The sequence below is a fragment of the Ambystoma mexicanum genome, chromosome 3q (genome assembly GCF_040938575.1).
Source record: "Ambystoma mexicanum isolate Mex_15411 chromosome 3q, UKY_AmexF1_1, whole genome shotgun sequence".
In the NCBI taxonomy this organism is placed as follows: Eukaryota; Metazoa; Chordata; class Amphibia; order Caudata; family Ambystomatidae; genus Ambystoma; species Ambystoma mexicanum.
The window spans coordinates 491,343,167-491,357,301 of record NC_090926.1 but is presented as its reverse complement, the minus strand read 5'-3'; positions in this window follow the sequence as shown (position 1 = coordinate 491,357,301).

Genomic DNA, 14,135 nt, shown 5'->3' with positions numbered 1-14,135 from the left:
ACACTGGCGCACAGGCCACAATTATGTCCAAGGAGCTGGTAAAGAGTATCAATGAAGGGAGGCCTCCACAGAGTCAGATCACAGTGAAGGAAAATCAAGGCCCAGTGCATAACTTTAATGGGGAGGAGGACGTGCCCATCATAGGTGTAACTGAGGTTGACATAAAAATAGGAAAGCACAGAATGAAACAAGAGGTATTGATCACATCTATTTGTGAAATTCCATTTCTGATGGGGACAGATTGCCTGAAAAGATTGTCTCCTCTCATAGATGGGGTGAATGGAGTGCTGTGGTCCTTAACCAAAAAACCATTGAGGCCTAAGAAACTAAAATCACAAAACAGCAATATAAATGAATGTCACACCGTTGCCAAAACAAATGATGCTGTGGAGGTATATCTCCAGAATAGCTGCATACCTAGTGTCACTGTCATATTAATGTGTCAAGACAAAATACAGAGCGACAATGAAAAACTACCTGTACAAATATACTTGGACCCAAGTATATACTTGGCAGAGTGCCATAGATGAGCACACATTATGTTTTTATCTAAAAGAGAAAACGTGCAAACAGAATATTGCTCCTAAAACAGATTCAGAAAAACACATTACCACTCTGGCAGAAATACACATGGAAGATGAGCAACCATGGGTTCATGTTGGTATAAATGATTATCTTAAAACAATAAAAGCCACTTTAGCGCTTGAACATGAAAGGAGTTTCATTAATGAGAAATTGTTGCAAAAAATTATGGAGAGGGAAGAAATCCCGAAATTTAGGATTAAAAACCAATATGTTTCTGGGTTGGACAGTCCAGACTTTGAAAACCGAATTGCAGGCAGATGCATGCTTAAAATTAGCATTGGGCAGAAAACAATTTACCATAATGTATGGATAGTGAGTGGAGCACAAAATGAATTTTACATGGGAAATGACATCATGCACAGAATGTGTATGGTGTTAGATTTCCTTAATCAAAAAATATGGTCACGCCTAGGTGGTCCGAGTTTGAAGACAAAAGAAGGGCTTATCATTGTGCACAACTGGTTCCTTATGCAATCGAATTACAAATGAGGAAAAATACTATTATTCCTGCATTTACAAAACAGTTTGCAATAACACTGAAATGCAAAAATGGACAGCAGGTGAAAGGCTCTGATGCATTTGTATGCCTGAATGAATCCATAAAACAACAAGGCCTGGATTATGAATACATTCCATTGGTAGACATTGGTGAGGGATCTGTAAAAATCATGGTAAATAATAAAGGTTGTCAGGATATTCATTTAGAGGAAAACTCCCCATTAGGAATGGCCATACAAAAATCACATTATACGGCAGATTTAAATAACATGGTGATTGGGAATATTCCTGAAAAATATGTAGATGCCAAGGGCGAGTTGCCAGAACACCTGGACTCTCAGCCCAAAGGAATATTTAAAATTCATTCTGTGTATCCTTATGATTCAAATGAGACGGTGTGCTGCCACCAAGAGGATTGCATAATATTTAATTTAAATGAAAATGAAACAGAAAATCAGCCCATTGAAGTGGAAGCTGATATGCCAAAATATTTAAAAGTGGCAGCTTTACAAAAAGACGCAGCCACACAGTTAGAAGAAAGCGCCGAGATTCCCTTACCAGAAGATTTTCCAGAATTTTCCAAAATGGTAGAAGAGCAGATCTCCTTAGCGGATGCATGTGAAAGCAATGAAGAGAGGGACAATCTGAGGGAGATATTTATGGAGTTTAAGGATGTATTTGCAAAAGATGCTTATGATTGTGGTTTAACTGATTTACATGTGGCCACACTGCCAGAAGGGTGTAGCAGAAACCCAGTGTTTGTACGCCAGTATACACTACCGCTGGCATGTTTAGAATCATTGGCAGAGATTATTAAAAATTTGGAATCACGGGGAATCATCAGGCCCATTCATAGCACATCCAATACACCTATTTTAGGTGTATTGGAGCCAAATGGTCAATGGCGGCTATGTGCAGACTTGAGAGAGTTAAATAAAAGAGTACCAATATCTAGATGGCCACTGCCATTCATTGATCAGGGCCTAGCTCAGGTACATGGTTCAAATGTATTTACCACATTAGATCTCACCTCTGGATATTGGTGCGTGCCATTGGCAGAGGAGATACAACATTTATTTTCCTTTACATTTGACAGGACTCAATATGCCTGGCTTAGAGCTCCGTTCGGGTACATCAATAGTGGGAGTGAATTTGGCATATTTTTGAGAAAGGCCATGCCGGATGCAGCGGAAAGAGGAACAATAGTTTATGTGGACGATGTCCTGATAAAAAATGAAAGTTTGAAAAGCCATTTTGATGAAATAAGACATGTACTTGGCCAATTGCAGAAAGCAGGCGCCAAAGTATCTTTGCAAAAAGCACAATGGTGCAAGAAAAAAGTGAACTTTCTAGGGCATGAAGTGACTGAACAATGGCTAAATCCACAAAAGAAGAAAATAGAGGCCATACAAAGATTAAAAGATCCTAAAAATGTGAAAGGAGTAAAAAGTTTATTAGGGATGACAGGCTATAACAGAAAGTTCATTGAAAATTATGCAGAAATCACTCAACCATTGACTAAACTGCTTAAACTGAATACTCCCTGGAAATGGGAAAAAGGGCAGTCTGATGCAGTGGCTAAATTAAAGGAATGTCTTGTAAAGGCACCATGTTTAGCATACCCCATAAAGGACAGGGATTTCTTTATAGAAATAGGTTTTTCTGAACATTGTATGTCAGCAGTGTTATCACAAAAACACGATTTGAATCACAAAACCATTGCATATGCAAGTAAGGCATTTTCCCAAGTTGAAATGAAATTTAATGAATGTGAAAAGGCCCTATTAACCACTGTGTGGGCGCTACAACATTTCCGCCCCATTGTTCAAGGAGAAAAGGTGATTATTGAAACAAATCATCAACCTTTGCAATTTTTAGAGAGTAAAAGAATTAGATCAGGCAATCTAGCGCAATCCAGAATCACTTCATGGACGCTGGCATTACAAGGTTTTCCCGTAGAAGTGAGATATGGACAAAATAAAAAGAACCCAATTGCTCAAGGGTTAGCTGACTTACATGACTGTGCAGCTGAACAAATAACAAATGAAATGGAAGTGAAAACTAGTTTGCAGGAATTTGAACAATCACCACACAAAGCTTTTGATGAAAAACATGCAAGGATTTGCCAACTGTATATGTGGATGGTTGTGCTTTTCACATTGAAAATGACAGTAATAAGAAATGAGTGGCAGGAATAGGAAATGTCTGGTTGAAATGTGAAGGCGTTCCCAGTATAGGGATGAGGATTGGAGATAGGAGCAGTCAGGTGGCGGAATTGGCAGCCATTTATAAAGCAATTGCTACTGCAGTTGATAAAAAGTTCAGTGAAATTGTCCTGGTGACTGATTCTGACTATGCACGGAATAGCTTTGTGGAGTATTTGCCTGGTTGGAAAGCAAGAGGCATGGTTACATACAACAAAAAGCCACTTAAACATGGAAAAATGATACAAGCCATAGACAAATTGGTGTCAGAAAATAATTTAACAATATACTGGAGAAAAATTCGTGGGCATTTAAAAACACCAGGAGAGGATAAGGAGGGAAATGATAAGGCAGACCACCTGGCTAAGATTGGGGCTGTGATGGGAGAATTGCTACCTATTGATTATTTAATGGGTGAAATACAAATTGATGCAGTCACACGTTCTAAAGCACCAAAGGAGGTAGATCAACCGGTGGTGCAGTGGAGTCATGACACGCCAGACCAAGATTTGATTGAGGCACAAAAGAATGATCAGATTTTGGGAATCTATTATAATCATTTGATAGACCCCGAACAAAATCCTTTAACAGAAAATGATTGTATGGGAAAAGAAGAGTTGAGGGTGTTATTAAAGAACAAAACACGAATTAGATTACAGGATGGACTCATGATTAGAGAGTCCATAACAGGGCAAATACAATGGGTAGTACCCCTTTCATTCAGAGGACTAATGCTACACCATGCACATGATGCCATAACTGCAGGCCATAGAGGTTCACAAAAAACATTAGAAATACTAAAAGATTATGCTTACTGGCCACATATGTCCCAAGATGTGGAATTATATACTAGAGGATGTCTAGTATGCGCCCAATTTAAACCTGCTTCACCAATGCATAGAGCACCATTGATGAAAAGAGGCCTAACTCTCCCATGGTCAGATTTGCAAATAGACTATGTAGGTCCTTTAAAAAGGTCAAGCAGGGGACACTGTTATATTTTGAGTGTGGTATGTTTGATGTCGAAGTGGATTGAATGCATTCCTGCACCAGATTGTAGTGCGCAAACAGCAGCCACATTGCTGGTGAACCATGTGTTCTCAAGGTTTGGGTTGCCACAAAGAATTGAGTCAGACAGAGGAAGTCATTTCACAAGTACTCTAATGAGTAAGGTATGGCAAATACTAGGTGTGAAAAGGAAACTACATATCGCATATCGGGCGGCGTCTTCAGGTACAGTTGAAAGAAGCAATAGGTCTGTTGTGGATATTTTAAAGAAATGTGTGGCAGAAGCAGGTTCGAGCTGGGATTTACGTTTACCGTTGGTTTTGATGGCAATCAGGTTGACTCCTGCCAAAGCAACAGGTGTTAGCCCCCATGAGGTCTTAACAGGTAGGAAATGGTGTTACCACAACACCTACTATACAGAACACATGAGCAAACCCTTGTGAGTGCATCCACAGTTCATGAATATATTGATGAACTGAGGAGGCATTTGCAACATGCATTTGCTTTTGTGCAGAGAAATCTGGAAAGAGCTGCTGACAGTGCAAAATCGTATTATGATAAAAATACATCAATAAAGGAATACAGTGTAGGGGATCAGGTATACAAGTTTCATTTTGGAAAAAGTAAACAGAAAAATTCTAAATTTCTAGCAGCCTGGCAGGGGCCATTTCGAATTATAGATAAGGTCTCTCCTGTAGTGTATAAAATTTTGAAAAATGAAGGTGAAACAGCAATAGAGCAGTTTGTCCATGTAAATCAAATCAAACCATGCCATCCCAGACATGAGATCAGGCAGCTTGAGCATGTAGAAACAGATAAAGTCCCTTGAACACAAAAAGAGAAAATAAATGGGTGTAATCAGGAGGCAGTGACAAAGAAGTTAAAAAAGTTGATTGTTATGATGGTACATAAACACTGTAATATATGTAAAAATATATAATATAAGTAAATAAATAAATAAATAAATGCACATATAATGGAAGCTCATGGTTGGTGTGCAGAGAGAAAATGTGTTAAATATTGAATCCTGTTTTATATCTGCTTGTTTTCTTTTAACTTGTGTTTAATTTCAGGAAAAAAAAAAAAAAAATGAAATACTTTTACCAAGCATGTTTTATTTTTGGCAAAAGGATGAAGTTAGTATTACGCTATGTACTTAATTTGTTTATTTTCTATTTTGATTTAGACAATTAACATTATTTGGTCGGAGGTTCCGGGATCAGAGCCCACGGGAGAGACGATGGAGTCCTGGAGCCCACGAGGACGGATTGCGGGAAAGCCCCAAAGAGGGGTGAAGACCAAGGCTGCAAAGCGATCAGCATTGAAGATGATATCGATGATAGTGTAAATGATGATGATATTTGGAGGGATCTTCAAGAATTCAGAAGCACAGGTTGTCATTGAACCTGGACCAGCATCTCGTATCGCGGTGGAAGGATTCATCATGAGTGATAGAAGGATGATTTTCCAAAATATATACATACCGTTAAATCCTGAGATTTTGATTGAAAAACACTTGAACAATACCGGAATTAAGATTGAACAGACTAAAGAGTGGCTGGAAATAAGAAAAGAGGACGCTAAGCAGTCAATAAGAGATATATTAATGCAATTGGAAAAAACATTTGTGAATTCAGCAGACATTAAGAAGAAGAGAGGAAAGAGAGGTGCGGTGATGCTCGCGATATCAATGGTAATGTCTATAGTTGGAGCGATAATAGGTACCACAATATCAACAGCCAATTCTATTTCGGTAGGAACACTGAGTACTAAAGCACAACAACTGAGTATTGATCTAGAAATAATACAAAAAACATTAGATGGAATTAGAGGGGGACTGGATGAACAAGTGAGATTCATAAATGAAACTGCAATCATTCTAAATGAACAAGCGGATGTAATGCAACGGGCGACTAAAATAATACTTAAGCATGACAGAACTTTAAATGAAATATTGAACATAATGAGTCCTGTTGATAGACTATTAACGAATTATATGAGAGAAGTTCAAACTGCAGTTTCACAATTGATTCAAGGACATATTCCCTTGTATTTTGTTTCGCAGGATATCATTCGTCAAATGATAGAAAGATTGACCAGGAGGGAAATTGACATAATACAGGTAAAAATTGCATTCGAAATGGGGAATGCAATGCCGTTATATGTGGACTTGGAAAGACTAGAGATCGGATTTTTGCTATGCATCCCATATGTAGCCCCTGAACTTATTTATCAAACGAAGTGGGTACACAACGTGGGATTTTGGCAAGAGGACAAATTCATTAAGATTAAGACTCCAGAAGTGGTGGCATTTCAGTCATGGGAACCTGAAGTTTATTTAATACCAAACCTGGAAACATGTGTAACATTTAAAGAACAAAATTATATGTGTCCAGGTAAACCGTTTGTTCCTGATGCCACAGATGCTATTTGTGGTTTGAAATCTGACCCAAGTATATCAGAGGGATGTGAAGTGATTATTAGTAATATGGGGAGTGAGGAAATGGCACAGGCTAAGATGGTCAGAGGTAAATGGTTGGTCAGCACCTGTTTAAAGAACATGACGGTAGTACATTTAAACCATGGAACATATGTGGTTAAACAGGTGAAATATAATGTTTTTTATTTACAGGTTCCAAAGGATGCAATTGTGTCAATTGGGGGATTAACATTGTTTCATGTAACAAATGATGTTTGGGAAAGCCAAGTGGAAAATATCGATTTTTTTCAAAGGGATACTTTTCCAATAGATCCGGATGTGGAATATTTATTGAATCACAAAGAAAGACATGTTATAAAAATGAATTTGAGAAAAAAACAATATTACAATTAGTAATCTGGGCATAATAGAAGTGGAAAGATTTAATTGGGGAACATGGGGGGAACGCTCAATAGTGGGTTTGGCTATCCTGGTGCTAATCATGGGCGGATGGTTGATTGTGCTATCAGTAAAAATGAAGATGTTATTGATTTTACTAACTACGTCAGGAAGAGAAAGATATCCCAATACACATGCATTTTAAAAGAAAAAAGAAAGAACTATTTGTTTTTAGGAATTGGCTTGGATCGTAGCCAAATTCTAAAAACAAAAGGAGGGTATGTAAGGATATTTGGCGTGTTACAGCACAGAGTACAGCACTACTGCACAGGTAGCAATTTCTTATAACTAACCTGACTAATGAAACATAATCCACTAATAAAAATGTGTCTCCACTGCAGAATTAGGCCTATTCTGAAAGTGAACTTTTAAACGCACATCCATTTTATTTTTTTCTTCTCTGCTGCCCTGTCCACATAATTACAGGAAGCAAAAGAGCTCGAAAGAACAGGAAATCAGTTGGTTACAAAGTATTACTATAAAAATGAGCCATTGTGAGAGAAGGAGGAGATGGCATGATTGATTCTGATTGGAGCAGGGTCATATCAAGTATCATGCTAGAGGGAGTGATCAGAGTTTTGCTGGGGGGAGTTGGAGGAGAGAGAAGGACAGTCAAGATTTGGCAGAGCTGGGAGAAAGACCTTTTCCTGGTTGGAGCATTCCTATCTGCAAAAGCTGAGAATTCCAGGCAATGACCCCGGTTTGAGAAGGCAGGCGTTCCTTTTTACTGGGGTTAATCTTCAAGGGAGCCACATTCAGAAAGAGAACAGCCAAAGAAAACTCTGAACAGATAAGGTAATTACATAAGTGTGGGAGCTGAGTGTGTACGAGACGATAATGTTCAGTCAGAGTAGGAAAAGGAATTCCGGTGCCTTAATCACACGTTAATGTTGCAAATGGTGTTCTGTTCTCCGCCAAGTTTTTTTTCAGAGTATTACAGACAATGCTGTTAATGTGCTGTTTTATTTATTTCTGTAAAGAGTGAGATCGTGTTTAAATGCAACTTTTATAATACAGAAAAATACTTGAAAGCAGACAGGTGGTGTGTCTTCTATTTACCAATACAGTGCTGATGATGAGGGGAGATTTTTAAACAATACAATTGTCATTTTAAGACAGATGTGTGCATGACATATTCAGTATGGAGAGTTGAGAGTGATTGTTTGTAGCATAGCTCGTTGGAGGTACATGAGCCAATGGGAAGAGAGACTCTCTGAACATAGTTCCCTACCGTATATAAGGTAGTGGAAATTACCACAAAATTACCACATATAGCTCTCTGTCATAAATAAGTCAGTGAGATCGCCCATGGTGGCACACTAACACTAACACTGAAAATGTGGTATTCCTAAAATGTAGGTCTGAGGTCTCTCTAGTATTACACGAAAAATCTAAGCAAAGATAAGGGATTCTGGACATTGGGGCCACAAATAAAACAAGGGAATTATGCTCACCAAAATACCACCAACCACGTATACCAAATATGCATGTCTGGGTGCTGAAATAATGCATGTCCACTGTATTATTGTTGCACATGGCCAAATCTGAATACAAAGAGTGATTATTGCTAAGTTATTTTTCGGCGATAATAAAATACCGTCAGGCCCCAAATCTCCACAAAATACCCTACAGGACCCAAGGTTTGAAATAACACCGGTCCACAGGCATGCATGCACTAAAAGCTAAAAACAGAATTAATGTGTGCATTATCATTGCTACTACGAATGTGCTGATAACAGTTGAATCTATACCTTTTGTGCAGAACGCCTCAGATGCCTATGACTTTGGCCATGTGTGAAAGAATGGATAGAGTATGTGTTTAGTACGAGTGTGAACTACTAAGTAAGATTTAACAAAGGGGAACATTGTGTTTTTCAAGAAATCCCTTTCCTTAACCACAACTGTTTCCTAACCCTCTTTCCGGTTTCCCTAAACTCCCCATATCTATCAAAAATCTCTACCTAAACCTCTTCCCCTCTTTGGCTGCCTTGCGAGCGAATTTTGATCATGAAATGAGGTGTTCATTATTTGTTTGTTCATTATAACCTTTTACACATTAAAAATGACAGTTGTAATTGGTTATTTATAACGTGCTTAATACCCAGAGGTTTTAAAGCGTGGACTTGGGGATTGAACATGTGCTGCTCCACGTCGTCTTGCTTCCAAGGCGAGCGCATTGTCCCTGAGCTATCTCATGAGAACAATAAATACAATTAATAGCATTTGCATTTTAAAACCAATGTATACACTACTTCCTTGATTACTAAAAACATCCAAAGCTTCTAAAATAGCACAATCACATTAGTTTCTTAATAATTTCCTTCCATAAATAAAAATCATAAAATTTATAATCAAATTATCCCCCACAAACAAATAAGACCAAAATTGATCTGTGCAGATAGAATTAATGTGATCGACCAGAGATATATATATATATGCCTTTTCATATACACTAATGAGTTTGACACAATCTGTCAGCAGATGTCTGAGGTTTCAGTTGCTTTTTTACATATTCTGCATAAACGTTCTCTGAGCGGGATGTTATACCAATCACCAGTGATAGCTAGTGTGGGGAGTTGATTTAGTTTTCATAGCAAAATAAACTGTCACACGTTGCGGTCTTGATGGATCCTTATATAAACACAAGGAGTATTCACCGAAAATGCTTGTCTGCAATATTCTACATTGTTCGTTTTTCCAGATAAGTAGGAGCATCTAAGATTACTATCACAGACCTCCGCTTTTTTTTTAAATCTCTTTGAATAAGTAGGCCACATTTTCTGTCGGTTTAAATGAGCAACCTATCTTCTCAAGGAATTCTTTAATATCTTGTATCCAAGGTTCTAGTGCAATAAAATTTTGCAAAGTTTCCCTCTTTCGCCAAAAAATGTGAGACAAGTGATTTAGTATTATCATAATTCATCAGCATCTTTACATAAAAATTGCAGGTACCTATCATCTGTCTCGTACTCACTACAAATGAATTCAACTGGCACAGCCTGAGATAGGTCTTCCTCCATAATTTCCCTTCAAGTATACTCATGCTGTTTCTTTTACAGTGTAGACCTCAAGCCTATATAAGATGCTAGGAACAATACAAGCTTTATACAATTGTGTCAGTACTTCTCCTGATTGCCCTCCTGAATTACATATAAATGATCTTATGGCCTTAAATTGTGTTAATACTTTATTCATTATAGTTTTGGTGAACTTAGCTTTATTCATATTATTTGTAACATGTACACCAAGGTATAGGCAACTATTTACATCCCCAACTTGATCCCCTGTATTGCCTAATTGTATTAAGTTTGTTCGATTTGCTTATATGCTCATAATTTGGGTTTTCTGCAAATTAATAATTAGACCATGATCTAAAGCATATTGTTCAAGAGCCTTAAGGCTACACTGTAATCCTATTGCTGTCTGAACAAATATAAAAATATCATCAGCATGAGATAGCCAGGCAATTGGGCATTGCTAAATATGTGGTGGATTGTTGCCACAATTTTGTAAGTTACTACCTAATTTTGCCAAATGTACATTGAACAGTACTGGTGCTAAAGTACAGCCTTGTTTTAGGCCATAATTGACATCTAGCTCATTAGTAAGTGCACCTTATGAATTCATTCTGATTCAGCCCTTGTTGTTTGCATAAAGTGCTGTCACAAGGTATATAATGTGTGTATGCAAGTTCCTTTCTTTTAGTATTTCCCATAAAATGTGACGAAATACCCTACCAAAGGCCTTGGTAAAATCAATAAAACATATATATAATGTCTTATTTTTATTCAATAAAGTCTCCCAAATAAAATACATTAAAATCCAAAGATTTGATATTTTATTAAAACATTTTCTAAAATCTGATTGTTATGCCCAGATAATGTGGTCTTCTTCAATCCAGTCATTAATATAACCTGAAAGTAACATACAAAAAACCTTGGAGCTCGAATCAATCATTGTCAGTATTCAATAATTTGCTGCCGCTTCTGTTGGGCCTTTTTTGTGTATCAGAATCATCACTGACTGCCTCCATGATAATGGGATTTGTCCCGTGATGACAATTCTCTGAAACATGATATGCATGATATTTGCCCGTAGCTTCACATTAGTTTTATACAGAGTGGTCCCTGAGATCTGGATGGCTTTAACTCTTTTATGACCTTTTCAAGATCTTCCTCCTTAAATGGAATGTACTTGATACTTCTCATCAGTCTCTGTTACTGTGTTTCGATGATATAGAGTTAAGATATAGTTTTCCCATATCTCACTAGTATTAGGGTTAATTTCCTTCATGGCAATTGGTCCAGTATTGGGTTTAAGGAAAATGTGCCAAAATCTTTTCGTATGTTTACCTTTCAATGCAGTAAATATAATTTTCCATTGAGATGAGGCCACTGATTCTTTATGCATTGTATGCCAATTATTTTTAGGCTTTTTATTTCTTTTAATTGTAAACGTGTGTCAAACATATGTTTTCTTTTACTTTTCCTGACATCATATGATAATTGCTTCTTTTTCTTTACAATTTCAACATCATAAACGTTATTGTGCAATTTATTTACAATACCTATTCATTTCCTCTGCTCCTTCACTAGTTTATTAATACCAGTCTCAGTGATCTTACAATAATTCTCTATCATAGTGATTTTGGCTCATTAACCCCAAACAGATTGTCTAATAACTCTGCACTAGCTTTGGCCATATTCCTCTGAGTCCACTTTATATGGTTCCCTCCATTACTGATGGCATATTTATTAGACATTCGTGCACTCGATTCTATGGGGTCATGTCTTATGGAGAATTCCACTATCACATGATCACTTAATTTAATCAGGGTCAGCAAAAACTTGTTTACCATCATGAAATCAATAGCTGTTGTTACTACAAAGTCAATGAACGAATAGTGTGTCCCATTAGTCCAAGTGAAGAAGCAGTCTTGGCTTTTGACATTTACCAACTGAAATAGTTGTATGTCTATAACAGGAGAAGCCATGGGCTGATGTCTATCGTTGCGTCATTTTCTCCTGGGCCAATGACCCAAACATGCTGTCGATTTTCAAAATAGAATTACTCTTGGGACATGGTAACCATCCTTTTTGGGAATCTAGGTCATTGAACATTTAGATCACCTATCAAATAGTATGGACCATTCGGATACTTTTTTAACCATGTGTCAATCAGAGTGTTTATATATTCAATGATCAGCTCCAATTTATAAATACCTGGTGGGTTACCAATACTATCTAAATTTCTTCTCTGTTTATCATAACTTCCACTTTAATAGCTAAAACCTGATCTGGATCACCAGTATGTACAATTTCAGTAGCTTTTTTATGTGCATCATTTAAGTTATTCAGTCATTCTACCCCATCATAACCCCAGAAAGCAGATTATGATGGTGTCCACTTTCGCTTCACTATCACTGAGGGAGAGGGCTATAAAGTTCCACACTGCAAGCTGGGTAATCCTGGTTAAAGAGACACTGCTGCCAGCACTGCCAAACACTTTGTCTCCACTTTCAGGTGGTCCATTCTAATCAAGGTGTGAGGGTTGTATTTCTGTGTCATCTGTCAATGCGGTGTGGGTGTGACTAACACTAACCATGACAACCTTGCATAAGTCTTTGTTTTACAAACTTAACCTCTTTTCAGAACAAGAATAAAGTATGCCACATAGACTGGATTTGAGGTATTTGCTGATCCTCCAGATGAAACAAAAATTAATTTCTCATGTCATGCTCTGTTACCTTTTTTCTTACTCTGATCACTCAGTAAACACCCATCCCACATTCATCAATTCAACTCTCTCATTCTCCATCGAATGGGTGGTATTCACTCACCTAGTTTAGAGGTGAGTGTGTAATGGTAGTGAGTTTGTGGGTTGGTGAGTATGTCCTCCCCACCTGCTCTACTTTCTCTTCTTCCCCCTATTGCTTTTCTTCCTCTTATTCTCAATGCTCTTCCTCATGTAAGACCTTATGTTCATGAAACAAACTGAAGTTCTCAGAGGACCCTATTGACAGTATTGAAGGGATATATTGGTTATGAAATAAACATATTAAAAATTAAATTCGCCTGATGTGGTTGCCAAGGACAACCATAACTTACCAGCCTGTCATACCCAGCTCATGACATCATAAATTACATTAGAAATTACTTAATTGCAGTCATGGCCCATTCACATGTGCCACTGTGCAAAGCGCCTGCGTGGCCAAACACTTTATTCTAACGACTGTGCCACAGTGCATGTCCTGCAGCCATGCGTTGTAATTAAGGCACCATGGGCATGGAAAGGATGTACTCCCCATAGGAAGGCACATTCGGAGAGGCTACATTTGACACCTCTACGACAAAACAAAATATACACCCTACTCTGATTGTTTGGGAAGTTTTTAAGAAGTTGTGTTTAAGGGGAGCCTATTGGAGAGGTTCCACAAATTACAAATCCCATTTAAAATCCTGTGGCAATGCTTACTCTGACATAGCAAAAAAACTGCTGGGAAAATATACACCACCTTGGCTAAATAGGTGATGCATCGGTGAACCAACTTAAAATGTTCACTTAGTTTGGTGACATTTTTTTTGGTACGTTTGTATTTCGGTACCTTTGCAAAAAATACATTCAAAATGAGGCAAAAAAGTATTGCTCATGCAGACATTTGGCAGCCACAAATTCCAATCAGAAACTAGGAATATGATTGGCTAAACCAGACTGGAAAAACACCTCTTGGTGTATTGGCCACAGCACCACTGCATACACATTTTCTGCTATGAAGTAATGTCTGTACAGAACGAAAATGGTGTCTCAAGTCTCCTGTCCTAGAAACAGAGAGAGGTATAGGTACTGAGAATAGTGTCCTTTTTCTGAGAGGAAAAACAGGGCACAACCCGAGTAGCTGGGTGCATGCCATTGTACCAAACTATATATTCCAGGCGAGCCCTGCATGCTATTCAGGACAAATA